This window comes from Balaenoptera physalus, assembly GCF_965194825.1.
Source record: "Balaenoptera physalus genome assembly, chromosome: 7".
In the NCBI taxonomy this organism is placed as follows: domain Eukaryota; kingdom Metazoa; phylum Chordata; class Mammalia; order Artiodactyla; family Balaenopteridae; genus Balaenoptera; species Balaenoptera physalus.
Window position 1 is genome coordinate 80,614,966 of NC_138886.1, and position 25,716 is coordinate 80,640,681.

Consider the following 25,716-nt stretch of genomic DNA (forward strand, 5'->3'; position numbering starts at 1 on the left):
TGCCTCTGCCGATCTTCCCTTCCTATCCTGTCTGACTGGCCTGGGCTGGAGGCTGCTAGGTCAGCCTTTGGCCAAGACATCACACAGAACTGCATTTTGTTTCTGTTTACTTTCTTGTCAGAGAGTGTGCTCATTTTAAGGCAGTGCTTCTCAAACAGTAATGTACATAAAGATCCCTTGGAGATCTTGTTAAAGCACAGGTTCTGACTTGGTAGTTCCAACGTGGAGCCTGAGATTCTGCCTTTCTAACAAGCCCCTGACACTGCAAGGATTAAGGGACTCGATCTCGTATTCTAGGCTTAGCGAGGTATTGCCTGATCTGTGAAGGTTAGCAGAACTCCAGTGTCAGAGTTAATCACTGGGTTCCACTGTTTCCCCAACATCTGGCTCAGACCTTCACATATCTACTGACACGATCTGATTCATCTGTCCGCCGGGGGGGGCTGCCTGGACGAGTAATCTTCGTAGTCCTCATACTAGGATGGTGGATGCCCAACAGTATTTTGAATAAATGAATGAACGCATTAATGGCTTTTGAAGGCAATTTACAAAAGATGTAGGTTGTTAATAGCTAAGACAACATTTCCCAAACTGTGTTCCTTGGGACACCAGTTCTGGGGGTGTTAATACCGATAAATATTTGTTAAACAATGGAGGAGAAATGGGAAAGTTCTGTAGTCAATCTGAGAAATGCTAGGTTAAAAATAGACATCTGAGGGAGTTCCCTGGCAGTCCAGTGGTTAGGACTCTGCACTTTCACTGCCATGGCCTGGGTTCAGTCCCTAGTCAGGAAAGATCCTGCATGCCGTGCAGCATGGCCAAAAAAAAAAAAAAGACATCTGAAGAGCTTCTCAATGCCTTTAATAATCTAATGGTCATTGCCAGTGTCCGAGACAGGGATTCAGTGGGCAGTGTTGTCCTCACTTATTTGACCACAGAGAACTTTCCTTTTTTTTTTTTTTTGACCACGCTGCTCGGCTTGCAGGATCTTAGTTCCCTGACCTGGTATTGAACCGGGCCCTCAGCAGTGAAAGTGCTGAGTCCTAACCACTGGACCACCAGGAAATTCCCACACAGAGAACTTTCCTGAGAAAGTTACAGTGCTAGTGTGCTGAGGAATATAGGGGACAGTCATCACTCTGGGTGCTTATCCAAGGACTGTAGATAAAAATTGTTACAAAAGAGATCTAGAGAGAGTTCCCTGCTGGCGCAGTGGTTGAGACTCTGAGCTCCCAATGCAGGGGGCCCAGGTTCGATCCCTGGTCAGGGAACTAGATTCCACATGCATGCCACAACTAAGGAGCTGGCGAGCCACAACTAAGGGAGCCCACCTGCAACAACTAAGACCCAGTGCAACCAAAAAAAAAAAAAAAAGAGATCTAGAGAGAGGAGGGGAGAGGATGTGAGAACTAAAAAGAAAGACCCCCTTTTTCTGTTCCCCTTGCAGACTGGGTCAACAGACTATTAAGATCTTATCAGTCACTGGGGTTCTACCTGCTCTTCTGGATTCCTCTGGGAGCCAGACACAAGGAGAATTCTGACTCTCTCTTCCTCCTCTGATGCACTTTAGTGTCTGAGACAGGGAAGCCAGGAAACCTAGCAAAGACTACTTGGTGCTCAGTCCACTAAGAGACTAAGGGCTCTGGTAAGTATCTCCAGAAAGAACGTTATTCCAGCTAGAAAGCAGGGACGGACATTTTTTAAATGACCATGTAATACAAGTCTGTAGTTGAGATTAGGGTTGAAATAAACTGACAAAAAGAAAGGGAGGGGGGGCTTCCCTGGTGGCGCAGTGGTTAAGAATCTGCCTGCCAGTGCAGGGGACATGGGTTTGAGCCCTGGTCCGGGAAGATCCCACATGCCGCAGAGCAACTAAGCCCATGCACCACAACTACTGAGCCTGCGCTCTAGAGCCCATGAGCCACAACTACTGAGCCTGCATGCCTAGAGCCCGTGCTCCACAATAAGAGAAGCCACTGCAATGAGAAGCCCGCCCACCACAACGAAGAGTATCCCCCTCTCGCCGCAACTAGAGAAAAGCCAACGTGCAGCAACAAAGACCCAATGCAGCCAAAAATAAATAAATAAATTTATTAAAAATGAAAAGGGGTGGGGGAGAGTCTAGCAAAAGGGTCCCAAGTGAATCCCAGAGTTTTTTTTACCATAAAACAGTGGTTCTCAACTGGAGGTGATTTGCCCCCCTCATTGGACATTTGACAATGTCTGGAGACATTTTTGGTTGTCACAACCAGGGAGGAGGGATGCTACTGGCATCTAGTGGGTAGTAGCCAGGGACATCCTATAATGCACAGGACAGCCCCCTACAGCAAAGAATTATCACACCCAAAATGTCAATAGTGCCACTGTGGAGAAAACTTCTTGTTCTAAAACATCACCGGTAATTTAAAATTTAGAATGTTGCTTAAATTCAGCTGTTTTACCACAAAGAATCAGGAGAAATTTATTCAGTAGAAGATAATCCACGATTACCAATTTGGAGGTTCAAATCTTAGTCAACAGGAACTTCCCTGGTGGCTCAGTGGTTAAGAATCCGCCTGCCAATGCAGGGGACACGGGTACGATCCTTGGTGCGGGAAGATCCCACATGTCGCGGAGCAGCTAAGCCTGTGCGCCACAACTACTGAGCCTGTGCTCTAGAGCCCGCAAGCCACAACTACTGAGCCCATGCGCCACAACAAGAGAAGCCACCACAATGAGAAGCCCGTGCATTGTAACGAAGAATAGACCCCGCTCGCCACAACTAGAGAAAGCCCGCATGCAGCAATGAAGACCCAACACAGCCAAAATTAAAATAAATGAATAAATAAATTATTTTTAAAAATCTTAGTCAACAATACTATTTTGTAAATTTAAACGACATCACAAAGAGCACTACACATTTTGCAGAGAGACATACAAATAAAACAACTCACAGCATACATTTCCTTTCATTTAAAAGTTTGGGATGTTGCCTGGATTCAGCTGTTTTAGCACAAAGAATTTGGGGGCAATTTATGAAATAGAGGGGATAAAAATGTACAGATAAATAAATATTATGAGTGGAGCTGGGAAGAACCCCACTCCTGGCTATATCATTAGAGAAATTCTTACACAGGTGCATAAAGAACATGTAAGAGGATATTTTATCACAAAGTTATTTGTGGTGATTGGAGGGCTGGACACAATGAGGCGTCCATCACTGGAACGTTCTGTCACAGTAAAGGAGCAACGAGCTAGACAGACACACAACAGAGTAAATAGCTCTTTAAAACACGGTGCTGAATGGGGCAGGGGGAGGGTAAGAAACACAAAGAGACCTCCAGCACAATACTACTGATTGAAATTTAAAATTCATGCTTACAGAACTGTGCCTCATGCTTTCAAGAACACTCACTAATAGAATGATTTACAGATCTTAGGCATTGCACACACTTTACAGTTGGACTCTTAGAAATTAGTTTCCACTGCCACCTGGTGATAGCAATCCAAAATTGAGGCATAGGGACTTCCCTCGTGGCACAGTGGTTAAGCATCCGCCTGCCAATTCAGGGCACATGAGTTCAAGCCCTGGTCCAGGAAGATCCCACATGCCACAGAGCAACTAATCCTGTGAGCCACAACTACTGAGCCTGTGCACCACAACTTCTGAGCCTGTGCACCACAACTACTGAAGCCCACATGCCTAGAGCCCGTGCTCAGAAGCAAGAGAAGCCACCGCAATGAGAAGGCCACACACCTCAACGAAGAGCAGCCTCCGCTTGAGGCAACTAGACAGAAAAGCCCTCGCTCAGCAACGAAGACCCAATGCAGCCAAAAAATTAAATAAATAAATAAATAAATAAATAAATAAATAAATAAATAAATAAATTGAGGCTTAATTCAGTTTTTTTAAAGAGATATAATTTATATACTATGACATGTACAGATCTTAAATGTTTAAATTGATGAATTTTGACAACTGTATACTTCAGTGTAATCACTCCAAACAATATATAGAACATTGCCATCACCCCAGAAAATTCCCTTCTGCCCTTCCCAGGAAATCCTCCCCACACCCTTCCCTAAAAGCAACACTGATCCGTTTCTGTTCCTATAAATAAGCTTTGCCTGTTGTAGAAATTCATATACATGGAATTATACAGTGTGTACTCTTTTATGTTTGCCTTCATTTGGGAAGTATCATGTTTTTGATTCATTCATGTTATAGCACATATAAAGAGTTAATTCATTTTTACTGCTGAGTAGTATTCTATTGTATGGATGTTTCTCAGTTTTTCTATTCTCCAGATGATGGACATTTGGGTTGTTTCCACTTTGGGGCTACTACAAATAAAGCTGCTATGAATATTCATGCATATGTCATTGTGTGGACATATGTTTTTATTTATCTTGGGTGGAATTGCTGGGTCATAAGGAAGATGTATGTGTAATTTTTTAAGAAACCCCCAAAATAATGCTCCAAAGCAGTTGTATCATTCTGCACATTCACCAGCAACTGTTTACAAAGATGAACTACATTAGTTTATTCTTTTTAATTGCTGAGTACTATCCCATTGTAAGATTATAGCCTGGTCTCAGACTTACAGCCTCCAGAACCATAAGAAAATAAATTCCTGGGGCTTCCCTGGTGGCACAGTGGTTAAGAATCCGCCTGCTAATGCAGGGGACACGGGTTCGAGCTCTGGTCCCAGAGGATCCCACATGCCGTGGAGCAGCTAAACCCGTGTGCCACAACTACTGAGCCTGCACCCTAGAGCCCGTGAGCCACAACAACTGAGCCTGCGTGCCACAACTACTGAAGCCTGCGCACCTAGAGCCTGTGTTCCTGCAACAAGAGAAGCCACCACAATGAGAAGCCCACGCACTGCAAGAAAGAGTAGTCCCTGCTCGCTGCAACTAGAGAAAAGCCCACGCACAGCAATGAAGATCCAACACAGCCAAAAATAAATGAATAAATTTATTAAAAAATAAATTCCTGTTGTTTAAAAAAAAGAAAAAGATGTACAACCCAATTTATTTAAATGGGTAAAAGGCTTGAACAGACCCTTGAAGATGTGCAAATAGCCGAAAAGCACATGAAAAAGTGTCCAACATCATTAGTCTTTAGGGAAGTGCAAATTAAAACCACAATGAGATATCATTTTACGCTCACTAAAATGAGGCTATGGAGAAATTGGAGGCTATTGGTTATCACACAGACAAGAGTGAATGACAACAGGTCTCTAGGGCCACCGGCCCTACAAAATAAGTATTCAGCATGGGATTTGCACATTCCCACATGGACTATTTTTTTTTAATAGATTTATTTAATTAATTAATTTATTGGCTGCGTTGGGTCTTCCATTGCTGTGCGCTGGCTTTCTCTAGTTGTGGCGAGTGGCGGCTACTCTTCGTTGCGGTGTGAGGGCTTCTCATTGCAGTGGCTTTTCTTTGTTGCGGAGCACAGGCTCTAGGTGCGCAGGCTTCAGTAGTTGTGGCACACGGGCTTCAGTAGTTGTGGCTTGTGGGCTCTAGAGCGTAAGCTCAGTAGTTGTGGTGCATGGGCTTTGTTGCTCCGTGGCATGTGGGATCTTCCCAGACCAGGGCTCGAACCCATGTCCCGTGCATTGGCAGGCGGATTCTTAACCACTGCGCCACCAGGGAAGCCCCTCCCACATAGACTATTGTTGGTCAGAAGATAAAACTGATGTTTTCCATCAGTTGGATGGGGCCACTGAGGGTGCCAGAAACATATTGGGGCAGGCCCTTGTAACTGTTCTTTCTCTCATGCTATAGACTGAATGTGTCCTGCCAAAATTTATTATCTTGAAACCTAATCCCTAATGTGATGGTATTTGGAGGGGGTCTTTGGAAGGTGATCAGATCATAAGAGCTCCCTTGCTTCTTCTTACCATGTGAGGACACAGAGAAAAGATGAACTGTCATGGCGCCTGTGGGTGTTTAGTTTGGCATATGCTGACCTATTACAATGAGCATGTATTAATGAGGCTCAAGGTCTACTGCAAGTTGAATCTTCTGCCATCTTGGGCCTAGTTGGTTCTAACCAGTTTTTGTCATATCCTATTCTTCTTAATGTTTGTGTCATTCTTTTAATGGTTGTGCCCTACCCCCTTCCCTCCTGTCTCGTTGAGGCTGGGCAAGTACAGGGCTTGCAGACCTGTGGTGTGCAGCCCAACACAGCCCCTGACTGGAAGTGAGCTCACTGCCTCCAGAGGGTGTGCACCATCACCAGGGGGACATTGGACATGGAAGGGAGGGTCTCACAAAAGAAAGAATTTCCAGGACGCACAATGAGGACTTTAGCCTTTTGGACTCAGCTCCTGTCTTTCGCCAGGCCAAAAGATGTATTGCTAATGGCTTTATCTTACTCCTTTGGTAAGAGCAGTGTACATGTGACCCTAGCCTGGCCAACCAAAGAAGCCCAATCCCCTGGCCACATTGATTGGCCCAAGAGATGAGCTCATGACTTATCCAGTCCTGTCAGAGTCTTCTCTTGGGTTTTTATACACTGAAGGAGGCTGTGGAGAGAGAAGCCCTCTCAGTTTTTTTAGGCCACAAAGTTGGGATGATGTAAGCACACTGCATTCTGACTTTGGAGAGTAAGCCTGTCTACAGCAGGAGACTGTATGAATACATCCGGGACAATGTAACCTCAGGAGAGTGTGATTGCAGCCCCCAAAGAGAAACATGGGAGTGGGAGATAGGGAACAAAGCTCTGGAGCTCCCCAGCACACCGCAGGGTCCTGAAAACATGTCACATGGCTTGTGGAGGTTGCCACTGAGGATGCTGGCTACTTACCTGCCACCACTCCAATTCACTTCACACTACAGCATCCATGGAGTATGACATGAATGGCAACCCCTGGAGATGACCACATTCCACACACCCACATGCGGTCGCTCAGAAGTGAAATGACTTGCCCAAGGTTGCACAGGCAAGGTGTCCAGACTCCAGAGCCCAGGCCCTGATGGCACCAATGCCTCCTGGTTCACCTGTAAGGCGTTGCACAGGCCAGAGGGGACTCAGCAATCAGCACTCCAGCTGACCCAAGTGAACCTCTGTGTAGTACTCCCATATCCAGGAGACTTCGTCACTTCCCTGTGGGTCCAGCCTTATGAAGTCCTGGGCTCCTGAGAGTGAATTGATCCTACAGGTGAGGGATCAGCCTATGGGGAAGATTTAGTGACATCTGTGGCTTTTGTCTGACTAGCAACATTCTTCCTTCTCCTGGTAACAGTTTCTCCAATTTGCTTTGGAGACCTACTGTCCCCCATTGGATCCAATCTTTGTGGGACCGTTCATCAAAATATCTCACCTTCCCTGGTTAGGAAGTGAACTCTGGCAGGTTTTAAGGACCTAATTCTTCAGATTTTTCTCTAATTTTTCGTGCAGCTCCGGTAGCAGGCGTTCTCAGTGCCTCACCCACATCTCCTCGGCACTCACCATACCTGTGCATATCTGTGCTTCATTCACAGCCACTGAGATCCTTTGACAGAAGGCTTTCTCTGGATGCTCGGAGACACAAGAGACGCAGGCCAGTAGGGCTGGAGAGTTAAGGACCTCCCTCCAGCAGCCTTCGGTGACTCATGATAGCTGGTGAATATATATCCCAGGTCCCTCCCCCTTCAGTGAAAATAACTTGAGATGTGTTCACACACTGTCCCAGCCTGGGGCAGGACTGCTGTACTGAGGCCCGGTTTCCCACAATGGAACCTCAGTAATGCACACTACTGGTTCCCTTCCCTTTCCCACCTTGCATAGCCTCATTCCCCTACCAGTGCTTCCTGGGATCACCTCCCAGGAAACAGCTTGGAATCTAAAATCTCAGGGTGATATATTCCTGAGTGAGTCCAACCTAAGACCACCACACACTCTTCTGGAAAATCCCCATTTTGCAGTCTGTTTCTGTTGCTTGCAACCCATGGACCCTATCAGATTAATAGTGATCTGGAGTGGTGTCACATTGCACCTGCCCATAATAACCTATGGTCTTCTTTCTGAAGACCATCAGAGCTCTGGAAGGGGAGAAGGAGAATTTCATGAGGCTTTGTTCTAAGCTCTTTTATGTGTTAGCTCAGAGGACTTGAGCTCTGAGCTATGCCTGTGAATGGAATTGCTTGGATGACACATGGTCCCAGAACACCAGATCTCTTGTGACCCCAGGTCACTCCTAGGGTGAGGCCTGGCCAAAAAATTTATTCTAGTTGACGGCGATCGAGCCAGGATTCCATGTACCAGGAGAGAAGGCAGGTACTGAAGCTGCTGTCTGTGAGCCCTAAAGAAGGGCTTAGGATGGCTTTTGGAATGAAGTACCACATCTAGGGTTTGGAGGAGATTTTGGGTTCTTGGGAGCCCAGCCAGGTGGGCCAAGAACTAGAAAAAATGTGGCCCTTGGAATAGAGTGTCACTTCTGTTCCCATATGGACATAGCACAGTGTGGTCAGTGGCTGGACCCACTGGGCCAACTGGAGTTCAGCCTGGTTTTCAGAGCTCTCTGAAGCCCTCAAGCCCAGCTGACTGAGCATCTGAAGTTGGGCTCCTTGCTGTCCTGAAGTTGCATTCAGTCCCAGATGTATTCATATAATCAACACACATGCCAGGCCCTGTGCAGGGCACTGGGGATATGAGGCGAATCAGATGTCCTCCACTCCTCTTTCTTAGGAAATATTGGAGACAGTCACATAAGCAAGAAAGGGCCAGGGAACATTACAGGTGCTACTGGGATGTATATCTGTACAGATGAGGGACCCAAACTGAGGAGGACTGAGAGTTTGGGAAGAGAGTACCAAGGAGGTGATAGAGGGGCATCTGGGCAGAGGATGCAGCATGAGCAAAGGTTTGGAGGCATAAAAGCCTGGTGGGTGGTTTTGCCTGATGCAGTGAAGGGTTAAATGGCCAGAGATGAAGTTAGAGAGGCCAGCAAAGGCCCAGTCATGGAAGAACATGTATGCTATACCAAAGGGTTTGGTTTTCATCCTCAAGTCAATGAGATTGAATAATTTTAACTGAATTGATAATAATAATTGAATAATTTCAAGAGAGGGATCACATGTTCATTTTTGCATTTCAGAAAGAAATTGCTCAGGAAGCAGATAGAGGATGAGTTGGAGGAGGTGATATCGACTTCTGAGCGATGGGGAGGAGGTGAAGTTGGTAAGACCTGATTCCCTGAATGCAGAGGGAAGGGAGAAGTTCAGCAGGATGCCCAGGTTCACTTGGATGATGATGGTGCCCTTTTTTTTTTTCTTTTTTGAATTTTTGAATTTTATTTTATTTTATTTTTTATATAGCAGGTTCTTATCAGTTATCTATTTTATACATATTAGCGTATATATGTCAATCCTAATCTCCCAATTCATCCCACCACCACCACCCCCCTGTGCCACTTTTCCCCCTTGGTGTCCATACGTTTGTTCTCTACATCTGTGTCTCTATTTCTGTCCTGCAAACCGGTTCATCTGCACCATTTTTCTAGGTTCCACATATATGCATTAATATACGATATTTGTTTTTCTCTTTCTGACTTACTTCACTCTGTATGACAGTCTCTAGATTCATCCACATCTCTACAAATGACCCAATTTCGTTCCTTTTTATGGCTGAGCAATATTCCATTGTATATATGTAACACATCTTCTTTATCCATTCACCTGTCGATGGGCATTTAGGTTGCTTCCATGACTTGGCTATTGTAAATAGTGCTGCAATGAATATTGGGGTGCATGTGTCTTTTTGAATTATGGTTTTCTCAGGGTATATGGCCAGTAGTGGGATTGCTGGGTCATATGGTAATTCTATTTTTAGTTTTTAAAGGAACCTCCATACTGTTCTCCATGGTGGCTGTATCAATTTACATTCCCACCAACAGTGCAAGAGGGTTCTCTTTTCTCCAAACCCTCTCCAGCATTTGTTGTTTGTAGATTTTCTGATGATGCCCATTCTAACTGGTGTGAGGTGATACCTCACTGTAGTTTTGATTTGCATTTCTCTAATAATTAGTGATGTTGAACAGCTTTTCATGTGCTTCTTGGCCATCTGTATGTCTTCTTTGGAGAAATGTCTATTTAGGTCTTCTGCCACTTTTGGATTGGGTTGTTTGTTTTTTTAATATTGAGCTGCATGAGCTGTTTATATATATTGGAGATTAATCCTTTGTCCGTGGATTCGTTTGCAAATATTTTTCCCATTCTGAGGGTTGTCTTTTCATCTTGTTTGTAGTTTCCTTTGCTTTGCAAAAGCTTTTAAGTTTCCTTAGGTCCCATTTGTTTATTTTTGTTTTTATTTCCATTACTCTAGGAGGTGGATCAAAAAAGATCTTGCTGTGATTTATGTCAAAGAGTGTTCTTCCTATGTTTTCCTCTAAGAGTTTTATAGTGTCCGGTCTTACATTTAGGTCTCTAATCCATTTTGAGTTTATTTTTGTGTATGGTGCTAAGGAGTGTTCTAATTTCATTCTTTTACATGTAGCTGTCCAGTTTTCCCAGCACCACGTATTGAAGAGACTGTCTTTTCTCCGTTGTACACCCTTGCCTCCTTTGTCATAGATTAGTTGACCGTAGGTGCGTGGGTTTAGATGATGGTGCTCTTTACCCAGATGGAGGAACTGGGAGGTAGGACATCTCTGGGTAGAGAGGAGACGGTAAGTGGACTTTTGGACAGATTGAGTGAGGGGTCCGTGAAATCTCTCTCTCACTATTTCTATCACTGCCCCAACCACAGCATTTTATAAATATGGCTCAAGTGTCCATGTGTCCATTCCACCTCCCCACCACTTGTGAACTGCAAGCCCTTTGAGCACAGAGATCCAAGTCTCACTCATCTCTGGGGTTCCAGGACCCAGCACAATGACAGGTACCCAACAGTAGGTGCTCAATTAGTGTCCATTGAATGGCAGGCTGGGTGTCCCCATGGAGAGATGACTTCAGCCCATTCCCATCACTGAGTCCTCCTTGGAGTCAGATCCCAAACTAGTAGATGAAATCTGCTCTTAAAGGAGTAGAGGGGTGTCCTTTCCTCCCACTGCCATCGTGTGGGGTCCTGCAGCTTTGGACCAGGTGGAATGGGAAGTGGCCAGACCTGGGACATGTTGGGTGGCTGAGGAGCCCAGGATAAGACAGGTTGTGGGGCTTCCCTGGTGGCGCAGTGGTTGAGAATCTGCCTGCCAATGCAGGGGACAAGGGTTCGAGCCCTGGTCTGGGAAGATCCCACATGCCGCGGAGCAACTAGGCCCGTGAGCCACAACTACTGAGCCTGTGCGTCTGGAGCCTGTGCTCCGCAAAAAGAGAGGCCGCGATAGTGAGAGGTCGGCGCACTGCGATGAAGAGTGGCCCCCGCTTGCTGCAACTAGAGAAAGCCCTCGCACAGAAACGAAGACCCAACACAGCCAAAAATAAAATAAATAAAATTAAAAAAAAAAAAAAAAAAAGACAGGTTGTGGAGCTGGCTGTGTCCAGACCAGGCCTCCCTGGAATGGGTGCCCACACCCATTCCTGTTGCTCACAACAGGTAGATGGGCTGGTAGGGCCACTTGAGGCTGGCGGAAGGGTGGAGCAGGATGTGGGCTGAGGGGCCAGGTAAGATGGTCCAGGGACAAGCTGGCTGTGTCTGGCAGGCCCAAGACCTGACTGAGTTCGGTTTATTCACCTTAAACCAAACAAGGCCTCTGTCCCCACCACCCATGAGCAGGGCTCATGACTCAGACCTAATGGATCCTGGGTTGCTGTCATCAAGGAGGGGCTGTATTCCTAGAAAAGCTGGGCGCCAGTCCAAGTCTCAGTAGTCGGGGTGAAGTCTGCTGGGTGAGGCTGGGGTGTGTCAGCTCAGCCAGTGTGCATGTCCCAGGCCTTCACTCTGACCTGGAGCAGGAGATGGAGGAATCACCGGCTCCCTTGCCTGAGCCCTGTTCTGTCCTCACCATGTTGATCCCAGCACTTGTGTAGGTGCCCAGGGCTTTTAGGGCTTGGCCTCGGCTCTGCTCCCAGGAATCCCCACTCAAGGCACTTCCTTGGCATCACAGTGGCTGCGCACATCTCCCCTCATACTCTCCTCCTCAGGGCCCTCACAGCTGCCCTGGGAGTCAGGCTGGTGGTGGTACATATCAGCGGGCCCATTTCTCAGATGGGAACACATGCACAGGCCCAAAGAGAGGAAGGGAGGCACCAAGTTCACCCAACAGGTTGGTGGCTGCGCTGAGACCTAAGTATGAGCTGGCCCTCCCCTCCTGGCACTCACTTCTTTGGTCACTCCAGTCCAGACACAATGGACTCCTTGATGCTTACTTCCTGAGCATGCCAAGCTCGCTCCTGTCCCAGGGCCTTTGCACTTGCCATTCCTTCGCTTGGCAGGCTCTTTCCCCAGATCTCTGCAGGACCATTTCCTTCTTGCTCGCACGTCATTATCTAAAAGCAGCCTCCTCCCTTTCTGTCACATTCTCCCCTTACGCCATAATTTCTCTTCTGTATAACATATCATGTGCTCATTTTGTATTTCTTTGTTGTCTGTCACTCCACTAAAATATAAGCACATGGAAGGCAAAGACTTTCTCCACCTTATTCACAGCTGAATTCCTGGTGACTAGAATAGTGCATGAAATATAGTAGACACTTAATACATATTTGTTGAAGGAATGAACAAACTCAGATCTCTGGGATGCAGAGAGGTACAAGGAGAGAGTTCAAGGTCCAGAACTCTCTCCTTGTACCTCTCTGCATCCCAGAGAAGCTAGAGCAGGCAGGTAGTGAGGGAGGGGTTGGCTCAGGCTGGAGGGAGCCAGCCCCTTTGCTAGAGACTCTGACCCAGGCTGTGCCATCTGAGGTCTGGCATGTGTCAGCGGGCTCTCTAGGGTTCTCACGACCTCCCGGGAGCATGGAGGGACCAGTGGGGATAGCAATTGCCTTCACTCCACTGCTCCCTCTTTTCCAAAGCTGGGACCATCTCTGTCCTTGGACCCACTGTCTTCTGCCCCCTCTTGGAACTGTTACTCAGTATTTACTGGGCACCTACTGTGTGCCAGGCCCAGGACTGGGCACCCAGAGAGCTTTATGAGCAAGGTGGACAAGCAAATGCCACGAGAGCATGGGGCAAAGACTGATGGAGGAAGGAGGGGCAGTGGGAGGGGGGCATTCAGGAGGACAGCAGTGACCTTGCCCAGGATGGTGGAGGGCAATAGGAAAGGTTTCAAAAGAGGGGGATATTTGAGCTGGTTTTTATAAGATGGGGCTGAGGGGTATAGAGATGGGAGACCCGGCGTTGCCGGCAGAGAGAATAAATCACGCAAAGGGTTCAGTAGAACTGAAGAAGTGTAGGTCCAGAGTGGGGCTGAGCAAAGATGAGGCTGAAAATGTAGGTTGGAATCAGAGGCTGAAGGGCCTTGAATAACAAGCTGAGGAGACTGGGCTTTGTCCTGCTGGCAGGGGGCACCATTACAGCACTTTGGGCAGGGGTGACTTGGTCCAATTTGCATGTTAGGAAGCTCGTCCTGGCCGCTGTGTGCAGTGGTTTGGAGTGGCAGGTGAGGAGGCAGGGATATGAGCTAGGAGACTATTGAGGTAGCCAAAGATAGTCTAGGTCAGAGATGAGGGTGGCCAGGCCCAGGGTATGGCATTGGGTGGAGAGGGACGGCATCAAGAGCTATTGAGGAAGCAGAACCTATACACTCAGTGGAAAAGCAAAGAAGGCCGCAGGCTTGGCTCCCAGATTCCACAGCTGGAAGGTGGGGGCCAGTGATTTGGCACCCCTGACCGTTCCAGGCTTGTCTCATGCCCCTATTCACTGACGTCACCTTGGCTACACTGGCCTCTCTGCTCCCTGGATGTGCCAAGCTTCTTCCTGCCTCAGGGCTTTTATACATTCTGTTCCCTCTGCCTGCAACAGTGTTCCACTCTGCTACAGCCTGCCCCGCCCACTCACCCCGTGGCCTTCTCTGATTTCCCAGATGGATAGGTCAGTCTTGGATCCTCCTAAAGCCCTGAGCGTGTCTCATTCATGGGACTTATCCCAACAGTGATGATACAGTTCCGCTGCTCATTTAGTACCAATCACTCACTTAACCACAAGCTCCTTGAGGGCAGGAACTGTGTCTGACTTATTCCCTGCTGTATCCAAACACTCAGCATGGAGCTGGGCACCTAGTTGCTCATTAAACTCTTGTTGAATGAATGGGTGAATTTCGAATTAATGAATGAGGTTTATTTGGATACATTAACATCCACAGGGATGTTGCCCAATAGCAGTTGGATATAAGAGTCAGGCTCACACTTTGGTGGGAGGACAGATTAGGAAGTTTGTTACTGTGAGTGAATCTAGGAGGTGTTTGTCTGAGGAAAGAGACCTTGGGCAGCGGGGAATGGTAGGTGGGCTTGGCAGCCCACAGGCTGCCCTTGATTTTCCTCTGGACTTTGGAGGATGCAGAATTCAAGCTTTCTGTTCCCTTGGACAGCTAAAACCATTAGCAGCCATTCCTGCCACAATCATAGAGGTCTAAGGACCAAAACAAGGGAGGTGACAAGCTCCTTTGCTCCATTCTGTCCCCTTCTCACTCTCACCTGGGACACTGGCAGACAGACCTGGGGACCAGGTGAGAAATGCTGAGAGACCCAGGAGCTTCATCATATGCAAGGGTGGGGGGACTTCCCTCGTGGTCCAGTGGTTGAGACTCCACACTTCCACTGCAGGGGGCACTCGTTCGATCCTGGTTGGGGAACTAGGATCCCGCATGCCAAAAAAAACAAAAGCAAGGGTGGGGGCAGGCAAGGGGCTGGACCTACTCAGCCTGGAGGTGCTCATCTGGGGTTCATGCAGGTACAGGAGGCTAGACAGGGAAGCAGACCTCCTGTGTGAGGAAGGGCTCTGTTCAAAACCATCCAACAATGAAGACAAATACTGTGTGATATCACTTATATGTGGAATCTAAAAAATAAAACAAACTAATGAACTTAACAAAACAGAAACTGACTCAGAGATATAGAGAACAAACTAGTGGTTACCAATGGGGAGAGGGAAGGGGGTGGCATGATACGGGTAGGGGATTAAAAGGTACAAACTACTGTGGATAAAATAAATAAGCTACAAGGATATATTGTACAGCACAGAGAATATAGCCAACATTTTATAATAATTATAAGTGGAGTATAGACTTCAAAAATTGTGAATCACTATGTTGTACACCTGAAACTTATATAACACTCTACATCATCTATACCTCACTAAAAATATTTTTAAAAATCAAACCTTAAGAAAAACCCAACCAACAATGAAACTTCTCCCCATCACTGGAGGATGAATGACTTCTTGGTGGGGCTGCTGTAGGAAGGTCTGAGTGGAAGAGGAGAGAGAACCTAGATGACCTTTAAAATTCCCCTTCCTTTATGAGATGGCGTTCGTACCTTAGGACAGGAAATCATGGTTAAATATTTGCTCTGCCCAGCTAGGCAGTGGAAGGACATCTGCCACCTGTCCTTCCACCTCAGAGGCATTTCTGAGAAGGGGCAGGAGGATCTCAAAGCTGAGTTACGGACCTCAGGTTGGGCTTGGCTGTAGATCCCAGGCTTCTACCAGCCTGTGAGGGTGATTGTCTGGCTGCCTGTGGCCCCCATAGGGGCTATTCTTGAACAAGAATCCTTCCCATTGATTCATTTAACTATTTTTACGATCTATTTGTAGGCTTGAAATCATTCAAAGTAAAAAGTTTTTTTTAAAAAAACAAAACACTGATTCAAATATTTCAGAGTAGGGCTCAGCATCTGTAGTTTAAAGTTCTCCCCAGGGAAATTTATCTGCAGATGGAGCTGAAAATCACGGATCTAAACGATAGAGAAATGCATACGTAAATAAAATTTTGTTATTCTCTTTATAAATCAGAAATTCTTTGGGGCTTCCCTGGTGGTGCAGTGGTTGGGAATCAGCCTGCCAATGCAGGACACGGGGGTTCTGGCCCTCGTCCGGGAGGATCCCATGTGCTGCAGAGCGGCTGGGCCCGTGCGCTACAACTGCTGGGCTTGCGCTCTGGAGCCCACGAGCCACAGCTCCTGGACCCGCGGGCCACGACTCCTGAGGCCTGCGCGCCTGGAGCCCGTGCTCCGCAACGGGAGAGGCCGCCGCAGTGAGAGGCCCGCACACGGCAGCAAAGAGTGGCTCCCGCCCGCCGCAACTGGAGAGGGCCTGTGTGCAGCAAACGCAGCCAAAAATAAATTAATTAATTAAAAAAAAAAAGAAAAAGAAATTCTTTGAAAATAGATAACCAAATATCTTAGTCATAACCTGTATAAGTAAGGGGAAGTTTTAGATACTGATTTTTCTTTTTTAAATTCTTTTTTAAAAATTAATTAATTAATTATTTTTGGCTGCGTTGGGTCTTCCTTGTTATGCGCAGGCTTTCTCTAGTTGTGGCGAGCGGGGGCTACTCTTCGTTGCGGTGGCTTCTCTTGTTGCAGAGCACGGGCTCTAGAGCGCAGGCTCAGTAGTTGTGGTGCACGGGCTTTGTTGCTCTGCGGCATGTGGGATCTTCCTTCACCAGGGCTCGAACCCATGTCCCCTACATTGGCAGGCGGATTCTAAAACACTGTGCCATCAAGGAAGTCCCCTAGATATTGATTTTTCCTGAACAGAGTCTTATCTGTATTTAACCCATTTAAATGTAAAAGGACATAGACTACATGCAAAGCATGAGGGCATCTTCCTTACAGTATGTTTTATTTTACCTTTTTTTCCTCTGTCAGTTGTACCCTCTTCATGGTGCAAAAAAAGAAATAAAAATAAATGAAAAGAATAATTTCTATTTATATTTATACCTCATTTCATACTCTGCAAAGTGTTTTCCCATCTGCTATCACCACTCTCGTCTTCACAGCAGCCCTAGGAGGGAGACAGAGCGAGAATTATCTTCCCCATTTTATGGTGGGTAAACTGAGGTCCAGTTTAACAAAAGCGGCTTTTCTGAGTTCACGAAGTTGGTTAGTGTCGGCACTGGCAAAGGAACCCATGACTCCAGCCCCTTTTCTCTGCCTCCGACCTCCTTCCAATTGCTGCTTTTTTATTTTCTTTTTGATATCTCTGTCTCAGTCTCTCTGAATTAGTCTCTCTTTGTTTTCCTCTTTCTTTTTTATAAATAAATTTATTTATTTTATTTATTTATTTTTGCCTGCGTTGGGTCTTCGTTGCTGTGCGCAGGCTTTCTCTCTAGTTGAGGTGAGCGGGGGCTACTCTTCATTGTGGTGCGCGGGCTTCTCATTGCAGTGGCTTCTCTGGTTGCGGAGCATGGGCTCTAGGCATGCGGGCTTCAGTCGTTGTGGCTCGTGGGCTCTACAGCGCAGGCTCAGTAGTTGTGGCGCACGGGCTTAGTTGCTCCGCGGCATGTGGGATCAAACCTTCCAGGACCAGGGCTCAAACCCGTGTCCCCCGCATTGGCAGGCTGATTCTTAACCACTGCGCCACCAGGGAAGCCCCTGTCTTCCTCTTTCTACTTCAGTTTCCCTCTGCCTCTTGCTTCAGCCCTCGGGCTGGAGTCAGCTTTGCAAGTTGTCCAAACTTTTTCTCACTTCCAAAATCTGCCGGCCATAGCCCAAGCCCCCGCCCCAGGCCACCACAAGCTCAGCGTCTCTGCAGAGAACAAACCCTTCCTAGATGCCAAGGTGCAGATAGGTGACACCTCCGGCCTCTCCATCTGGCCTCAGGTAAGATAAGGCTGGGGATCAGCCCTATAAACAGGCCCGCATCGTCCCTGGCCCAGGCCCCAGCTCACTCAGGCCACGTCAGCCCAGGATCAGCACGACTGTCCGCCTGTGCGTGCTCGCCCAGGCCTTGGCTGCCCTCTTCCTTGTGGACAGGGGTGAGTAGGCAGAGCCTGGATTCTCCGTGGCTTGGTGTCGGTAGGTGAGCTGGCGTGGGGCAGAGGCAGGGCCTGGAGCGCCCTCTAAGGCCTTGGTTTTCTGCATATACCTTCTTTCTGCATCCTGGAGAAAAGAAAGGTGGGTTCAAATCCTAACTCTGTCCCAGAATTGCAAAAGTCTCCTCCCCTCTTGGGGCCTCTGTTTCTCCAGCTATAAAGTAGGAGGTTGTTCTAGTTCAAAGCTGCACTGAGCAACTACTGGGCTAGAGATCGGGGAGGCAGAAGGGAGAAGTCTTATCTCTGGGGAGATAGGCAAGTCTGGTGGCTGTAGGGTGGTGGGTGCTGAAGAAAGCCTCGCCTGGTCCTCTGAGCTCCCATCTGCTCTGACAGGCTGTGGTTGTGGGGCTGAGAGCAGCCTTGTGAGCACAAGGGAGCCCTCGCCCTGGGCTACACACATGCCCGCAGGAGCGGGGCCTGCTCAGGGCCTAGAGCGCCTCTGCCGTCTCGCACCTGCTGGGTATCAGGCATTGTTCTGAGCCCTTAGAACTTATCAGTGAGCACACCAGAAAAAGAACTGTCCTGATAGGTCTTTAAAACCAGCGGGGTCTGAGGGAGGGGAACCGACAATAAACAAGATAGGTGCAATGTATGTTAAACAGTATGTTAGAAGGTGATAAAGGCTAAGGAAAAAAATACTGGGCAGGGTGATGCGGATTGAGAGGGGGTTGCAATGTTAAATTGGAGGAGTTCTCTCTGAGAGGCTGATGTTTGAGCAAAGCTTGAAGGAGGCAGAGGAGTGAGCCATGGGTGTATCTAAGAGAAGTGGGTTCCAGGCAGAGGGAACAGGCAGTGCAAAGGCCCTGAGGTAGGAGTATGTCTGGAGCGTTTGACATACGGCAAGGAGGCCAGCGGGGCTAGAAGAGAGTGAGGGGCAGGGTGCAGAAAGAGAGGAGAAGAGATGATACGGCAACTGGGAACTATATTGGGTAAGGCCTTGAAGGTCAATGTGAGGACATGTCTTTTCCTTTGAGTGAAATGGGAGACACTGAAGGGTAATGAGCAGAGTTATGTGTTAAAAGGTTTGCTCTGGTTGCTAAGTTGAGAACAGACTAAAAGGGGAAGCAGGGAGACTACTTAGGACACACTTGGACAAAGTCATGATGTTACAGAGCAAGGCCCAGCAGGACCCCAGGGACACTGGCTTCATGGCCAGTCTCAAACCCATTTCCCCAGCTGGGGACATAGACTAGGGGCTGACGCAATAGAGAATGGGTCTGCAGACTCTGGCCTGGCACAGCCTGCTTACTCCCAGCCTGGCATCCATTCCCTCAGCAGCTCTCTTGCTGGGAACACTGAAGAGGCTGTCCTAAAGAGAGTCCTTTTGCCCATTGCAGATTCCTGCCTGGGCTGTGTGAGGAAGGGGCACACTGGGCCAAGGTCAAGGGCAGTCTGGGGGTAAATGCAACTTCCCACATCATCCAGGAAGAAACTCTGACACCACAGGGTTCTGAACTTCTCCCCCACAATGCACATTACTGGTCAAATCCTGGACACTCACTGTGTGGAGGGCATTGCCACTTGGAGGCAGAGACAAAGGAACCCCAAGGTGCTCAGGTCCATCGGAAGGCAGGAGTGACCCGGTGAGTGGGTGAGCACACGGTGGTGTGAAAGAAGCTACTAGGGTCTAGCTGTTTGCGGCCCCCCAAATTCATATGTTGAGATTCTAACTCCCAAGGTGATAGTATTGGGTGGTGGGACCTTTGGGGGGTGATTAGGTCATGAAGCCAGAGTCCACATGAATGGGATTAGTGCCCTTATAAACGAGGCCCCAGAGAGCTCCTTCGCCCCTTCACCACGTGAGGACACAGTGAGAAGGCACCGACTACTAACCAGGAAGAGGGTTCTTGCCAGACACCAAGTTTGCCAGCACCATGACCTTAGACTTCCAGTCTCCAAAACTATGAGAAATACACGTTTGTTGTCTATAAGCCACCCAGTTTATGCTATTTTTGTTATAGCAGCCCAAACGGACTAAAACAGAAGCCTAAGTCCAGGCCTGCTCAGGAAACCCTGGGGGATATCAGGGAATACGTCACTGGGAGGTGGTCTGCATCTTGAAAGGAGGGTCTGAGTCAATAGAAGGAGGAGAATAAGGACATTTCAGGCAGAGGGACCAGCATAAGCCAACACAGAGCTTGTTCCAGAAGAGTGAGCAGAGAGGAATGGCAGGGGCATAGGGGCATGGGGCGGTGTACGAGGAAGTGAGCCCAGGGGAAGTTTGGGATCAGCTCATGCGGTGCCCTAAACGTAAGATGAAGAGGCTTAGTGGTCACGAAAGGGAGCCTTGGAAGGGCTTTATATTTTTTTTAATGCTTTCCCCTCGCTAACAATTATGCACCATGAAAGGCACAAGTCTTATCACTCAGTGAATCCTATTCAATGAGTTTTGATGAGGCATATACCTGTGTAACCCAGACCCTTACCAAGATACAGAACATTTCCATCTCTCCAGAAATTTCCCTCATGTCAGTCAATCCCTGCCCCTACCCCACCCCGACCCCAGAGGCAACCACAGCTCTGACTTTTTTCCACCATACATTAGTTTGCTTGCTCTAGAATGTCACACAGATGAAACCATACAGTGTGGAGTCTTTTGTGTCTGGCTTCTTAGGCGTGTTTTTGAGATTCAGCCATGGTGTTGCATGTTATCAGTTATTGGCTTGTTTTTACTGTTGAGTTGTATTGCACTGTATGTGTGTATCACAGATTATCCATTTGCCTGTTGATGGACATTTGGATAATTTCCAGTTTGGGTAATTATGACATGGAAGGGTTTTGAGCAGTGTGGTGACAAGGCTAGATTTGCATGTTGATGCTTCAACAGTGCATCAGAGGTCAGTTTTGGTTCCCTTCTTCCTCTCTGCCTTGGAAATCTCTTGTAATAGCGTCTCCAGGAAAAGCTAAAACCACACCACATTGCCCACCTCTAGGGATCGAGAGCTCTCCACTTCTGGAGACAGCCTCCTTCATTAAGGCATAGCTCCCACTGAGAGAAAATTCTGGAACCCACACCTGCTTCTTTGCAGCCTCCTCACGCAGATGAGCTCTGCCCTGTGAGGTTGAGAAGAGCTCATCTCTCCCATGGCCCCATTGACAGCCCTTCAGAGACTTCAGGAAGCAGCCTGCCCTTCTTCAATTTACATGGTTACCTTTCCTTACACCTGTGGCCTTAGATACAGCTCCCATTCCCTCATCCACCTGTCACGCTCACCAGTCACATAGCAATTTGCTCGTGTCCTGTAAGAAGTTCGTCCAGACCTCGAGGGGCCATGGGGCATGACTGCGTGTGTGGAATGACAGATCCATGTGCAAATCCAAGCTCTGCCCTTAACAAACTGTGTTGCTTTACCTGCGAGCCTCTTTCATAAGCTGGTCAAGTTCCCTGGGAAGCAGACTCTGGGGAGTGCTCAGGGGGTAACACCTATGAGGGATGAGGGATGTTGACTGTGATGCAGTGGAGCTGGGATGGCCCATTAGCATCATTCTGAGCAGAGATGAGGAGTTCAGACTGTTGTACCCACGTCACCCTGACATTGGATGCGAGCTGTTCCTGGGTAGGGAATGCGACCTTGGGCAAGGCAACTCCATTCTCTGAGGGCAATTCCCAGGAAAGGACTCTGCCGTGAGCAGCCAATACTCCTGGCAGCTGAGGAAATGAGTGCCTCTGGGGGTCGCAGACCACTGCTTCCTCTCCTGCCTGTTACACAGGCTTGAGAAAGCTGTGAATAGCAGTCAAGATCACGTGTTGTCAAGGCCTGCTACACAGTAACTGAATTATTTTCATTGCTATTGTATGGAACATAACAATCCCAGTGGGATCTGACTAATAACGAACAGGCTGGACTTTCATCTCCCTAATTCTAGACTTTCTGTCTCAGTTCTTGTAATACAAGGTCACATGAGCTTTCTGGGAGCCCCTCTCTGGTGACTCACTACCTTTCCTTGAGGAATTCCAGATTGGGTGGTGGCTGGGACAGATGGCCCAAAGAAGCTGTCTTCAGGCCCCTGGACCTGGGGCTTAGAGCCAATATCACCTAATTCTTGCTTCTTTGCCTTTCAGAAGTGCCAGTGTCGGCAGCAAAGGTCATTTTCTCAAGAATGGTAAGGCAGCTGCTTGCGGTCCTGGCCTCAGGGCTGCGGATCCGGCCTTCCTTCTGCAGAGGGGAGCCCTCTCATCCATGCTGGGAAACCAGGGCTCTTCTTTACACTCCGGCTCTTACACCTTCAGTGGCTCCGCAGCGGCCAGGGTGGCCTCCTGAGCCTGCATGCTCCCCAGGTTAGCCCTTCCAGGCTGAGCAGGCCCACCCACTTCGCCAAAGATTCACGGCTAATCAGTGCAGAGTTCAGGTCTCTCGGGCCTGGGGCCTTCACTGCTGCAGGGCACTGCCCCCCTCACCCTATCCCCACCCCAGACCCCAATCCTAGTCCTGGCCCAATTCTGACCCTGACTTCAGGGCTGGCTTGAAACCCTTTCAGACTGAGCTTCAATTAAGTCCCATTTCTCCAGCCTTCTCATACTAGGGGCCTGATAGGTCATGCGGGCCAGGGTGAGTTCAGGAGCCCCCAGGGAGGCGGGGCCTCCTAGGAATGATGGGTGGTTCCGTCTCCCGGGGTCCTCAATAGGACCAGCAGCAGGGTTCTATTAGACCCCGTGAGGAGTGTGTGAGCCCATAAAGACAGGCACTCACCTGGATGCCCACCTACTTGGGCTCAGCAGATATAGGTACACACTTACGTGCACACCCACGGTCCACGGTCGTGTATACACACATAAGCAAACGTGCCAAAGGGCCCTGAGTGGTTGGTTTCATGCTCTTTGGACCCACAATGGGGCCTTCTTGAATCTGGCTCCTCCGTGGAGATCCCCGCCTGGCTGCAAGCAGAGCCCCCAGGTCCCTCCTCTCTGCCTCCAAATCCCTGAGCGCCTCCCCCTTCCTCTCTTCCACAGCCCATCTGTGAGCACATGGCAGAATCTCCAGTCTGCCCCTAGATATATGACCCGGTCTGTGGCACTGACGGGGTCACGTATGACGGTGAATGCAAGCTCTGCTTGGCTCGGATGTAAGTCCACCCCCCTCCCCGCCACCTTCCCCTGGGTTGGCTTGGGTGGGCCCCATCTGTGGTGCATATGAGTCTGAAAGGAGCAGGACTTGACCTGCTTCTTCCTTCACTCACACTTGGCCTGGGAAGAGTCCTCCAACATTTGCCCATAACAGAGTGAGTGCAAGTATAAATCAAAAGAAGGCACATGGTTCCAAGCAGAAAGCCCACTGGTGGGGGGTTTGGGGTGAGGGTAGAAACTCTGGGCTCTTTTCCTTGTTCTGCCCCCAACTGACTAGGTGACCTTATTTGTTCATTTATTCCTCCAGCCAACAATTATTTATTGAACACCTACTGTGGGCTGGGCACTGGGGATACAACAGGGCATAATAAGCTAGACAGCATTACCGGCTCCTGGGGCAAACAGTCAGTCTAACGGGGAAGCCAAGCTGAAGGTCAGCCAACGGCAGCACAGAATGCTAAAGGCCCAGATGGGGGCGCACAGGGTACTGTGGGTACCAGGCAAGGACAAGGCAAGGAAGACTTCCCAGGGGAGGTGACACCTCAGCTCAGCCCTGAGGGATAAGTAGAAATTAGGTAGGAAAAAGAAGAAACAAGGGAAGGTAATTCCAAGTAGAGAAATGAGTTTGGAAAGATCTAGAAAGGAAAGAAAGTTTATACTTGAGGAAATATAAGAAGGTGGGTATGCTGGAGTACATTCTCATTTAAAGGAGAATGGGGGAGAGGCAAGAAATGAGTCTAGAGCGAGCAGGGCCAGAACATGACCTTGGTACATCGGATCTCCTATTTGGTCTCATTTCTTCATTCACAAGACCTTGAGCCGGCCAGAGCTAAGTGAGAACACAGAAGAGAAGAAAGTCTTTGGAAGCTGCAATACTCTAGACAGATGGACACTGTCCTAACTTGGAAAACGATCATGATAATTAAAGACTTAGGGTTACATTGGGCGTAGAATCGACAAGCTGTGAGATTGGATGCGAGGGGTTGACAGGCAGGAAGGAAGCAAGAGCCAACAAGCTGGTTTCTAACTTGTAGGCTTGGGTGGCTGGTGGTGCCATGTGGCGGGGGGCAGGGTGTGTGTGGCAGGTTTGTGGAGCGATGATGTTCCTGGACAGTGGAACCTCTGGGACATCCCAGCGGCGATGTACAATGGACAATCACGTGAACAGGCCTGGAGTCTAAGACAGAGGTCCAGGCCAGAGACAGATTTGCGGCCAAGAGCATGCAGAGGTGGTTGAAAGCCCAGGAAGCTGAAACCGCCCGGGGGAGGGTGTACAGAGGGAAAAGCTGTAGAAGGATATGCCCAGGGAGCCCTGGGACCTTCCCCGCACTGTACACTGGGTGGGTGGGCAGAGCTCAGCAGGGGGTCTGGACTGGGCCAGGGTTCCTGAAGGGTACATTACGGTTCCTGAGGAGGTGGCCTCATCCTTGTCTGCTGTGATCCTAGAAAAAAGACAGGACATCCAGATCGTGAACGATGGCAGATGCTAACCCCACAGGAGCCCCTTGAGCCATGAAGCTTCAGGGAGAACCGTGGTGGGCATGGAGAGGATGTGACATGAAATAAAAGATTCAGCACAACCCGGCCAAGCGGGTCAGTGTCTTTGGGGATCCTGGGGAGGCGGTTGGCATGGGGGGGAATTTTGCCGTCCTCCCTACTCTGAATCTGATGTCCTCTCCATCACTCTGGCGCTCCTCAACCCTGTCACATGTTCCCCTAGAGGTCCCAGGCATCTTCTCCCTTCACGAGGCGGTCAGAACTCTGAGAGTCAGTCCCCGTCCCCAGGGCTCTATCCAGTGCTCCTATGTGCCCCAGCCTGGCCTGTCACTGAGGTCAAGAACCTAAGTGAAATCTGTACCCTCTGCCACTGCAAGGCCCAGCCTCAGCCTTTGGGAGGGTCCCACACCCCTCACAGTTTTCTCCCTGGGCTGTACCAGCACCCCAAATCTCACACACACACACAGAACCCCCCACACGTCAACACTATCATGGCTGATATTCAGGTGGTATTCATCATACATCTGACTGCTCATTACAATACTGAACTAGGTCTGTAATTGTTGACAACAGGTGCTGCCCCAAGCCCTTGAGTGTCCCCCTGCACCCTGGCCACCATAGCAGGATCATGTCCAGACCCTGCTCTGCTCTTCTGGTCAACATCCATTCGGACTGGTTGTTCAATATGTTGACACTGGACACACACAGCTCACAGGCACTCACACAATGGCCCACAGGGACACGTAGCATTGGGAAATCCCACCATAGACAGAGATCCCAGCCTGTGGTATATGTCAGATACCCGCTCTTGGCCAAGGCTTACAGGAGGAGCCTTTTGGTAGTGGCGGAGGTGGTGGGCAGAAGAGAGTGGAGAGGGGCCTGGCAGGCGGCAGCAGGGTCACACAGACTCAGATTCCTGCTCCAGGGCAGGCAGCTGGAGCAGGAAATGCTCGGCGGGAAGACACACACTGGGAGGAAAGTGGGGGCAGGGAGGACAGGAACCAGCATTCCCTGGACCACTGAAATGGGAACCTGGGCAGGAATTGTTGCTGACAGGTCTGCAGGTAGCAGGGACTGAGAGGTCACCTGTAAGGCCCTTCTATGGCTATTGACAATCGAAACTTGTTTCCCACCTGCATAGGGTTGGTATAAGATCAAGTCTGGCTGTGAGAGACCAAAAAGCCGAAATAACAGTGGCTTAAACGGATAGAAGTTAATTTCTCTCACACACAAACCTACGTAGTATGCTAACTTCATGCTCCTTTTATATTA

The 25,716-nt window shown here is 48.7% G+C and overlaps 1 protein-coding gene across 1 annotated transcript in view; it reads right to left on the minus strand.

Moving 5' to 3' along the window:
- Window positions 1–16,321: 16,321 nt before the first annotated feature.
- Window positions 16,322–25,716, minus strand: part of BAG1 (BAG cochaperone 1) — a gene marked incomplete at its 5' end in the record, with an annotated part of 29,328 nt that continues 19,933 nt past the window's right edge. Inside the window, 2 exons of the mRNA XM_082471399.1 lie at window positions 16,322–17,949; window positions 24,350–24,389. The remainder of the gene's footprint in view (window positions 17,950–24,349; window positions 24,390–25,716) is intronic.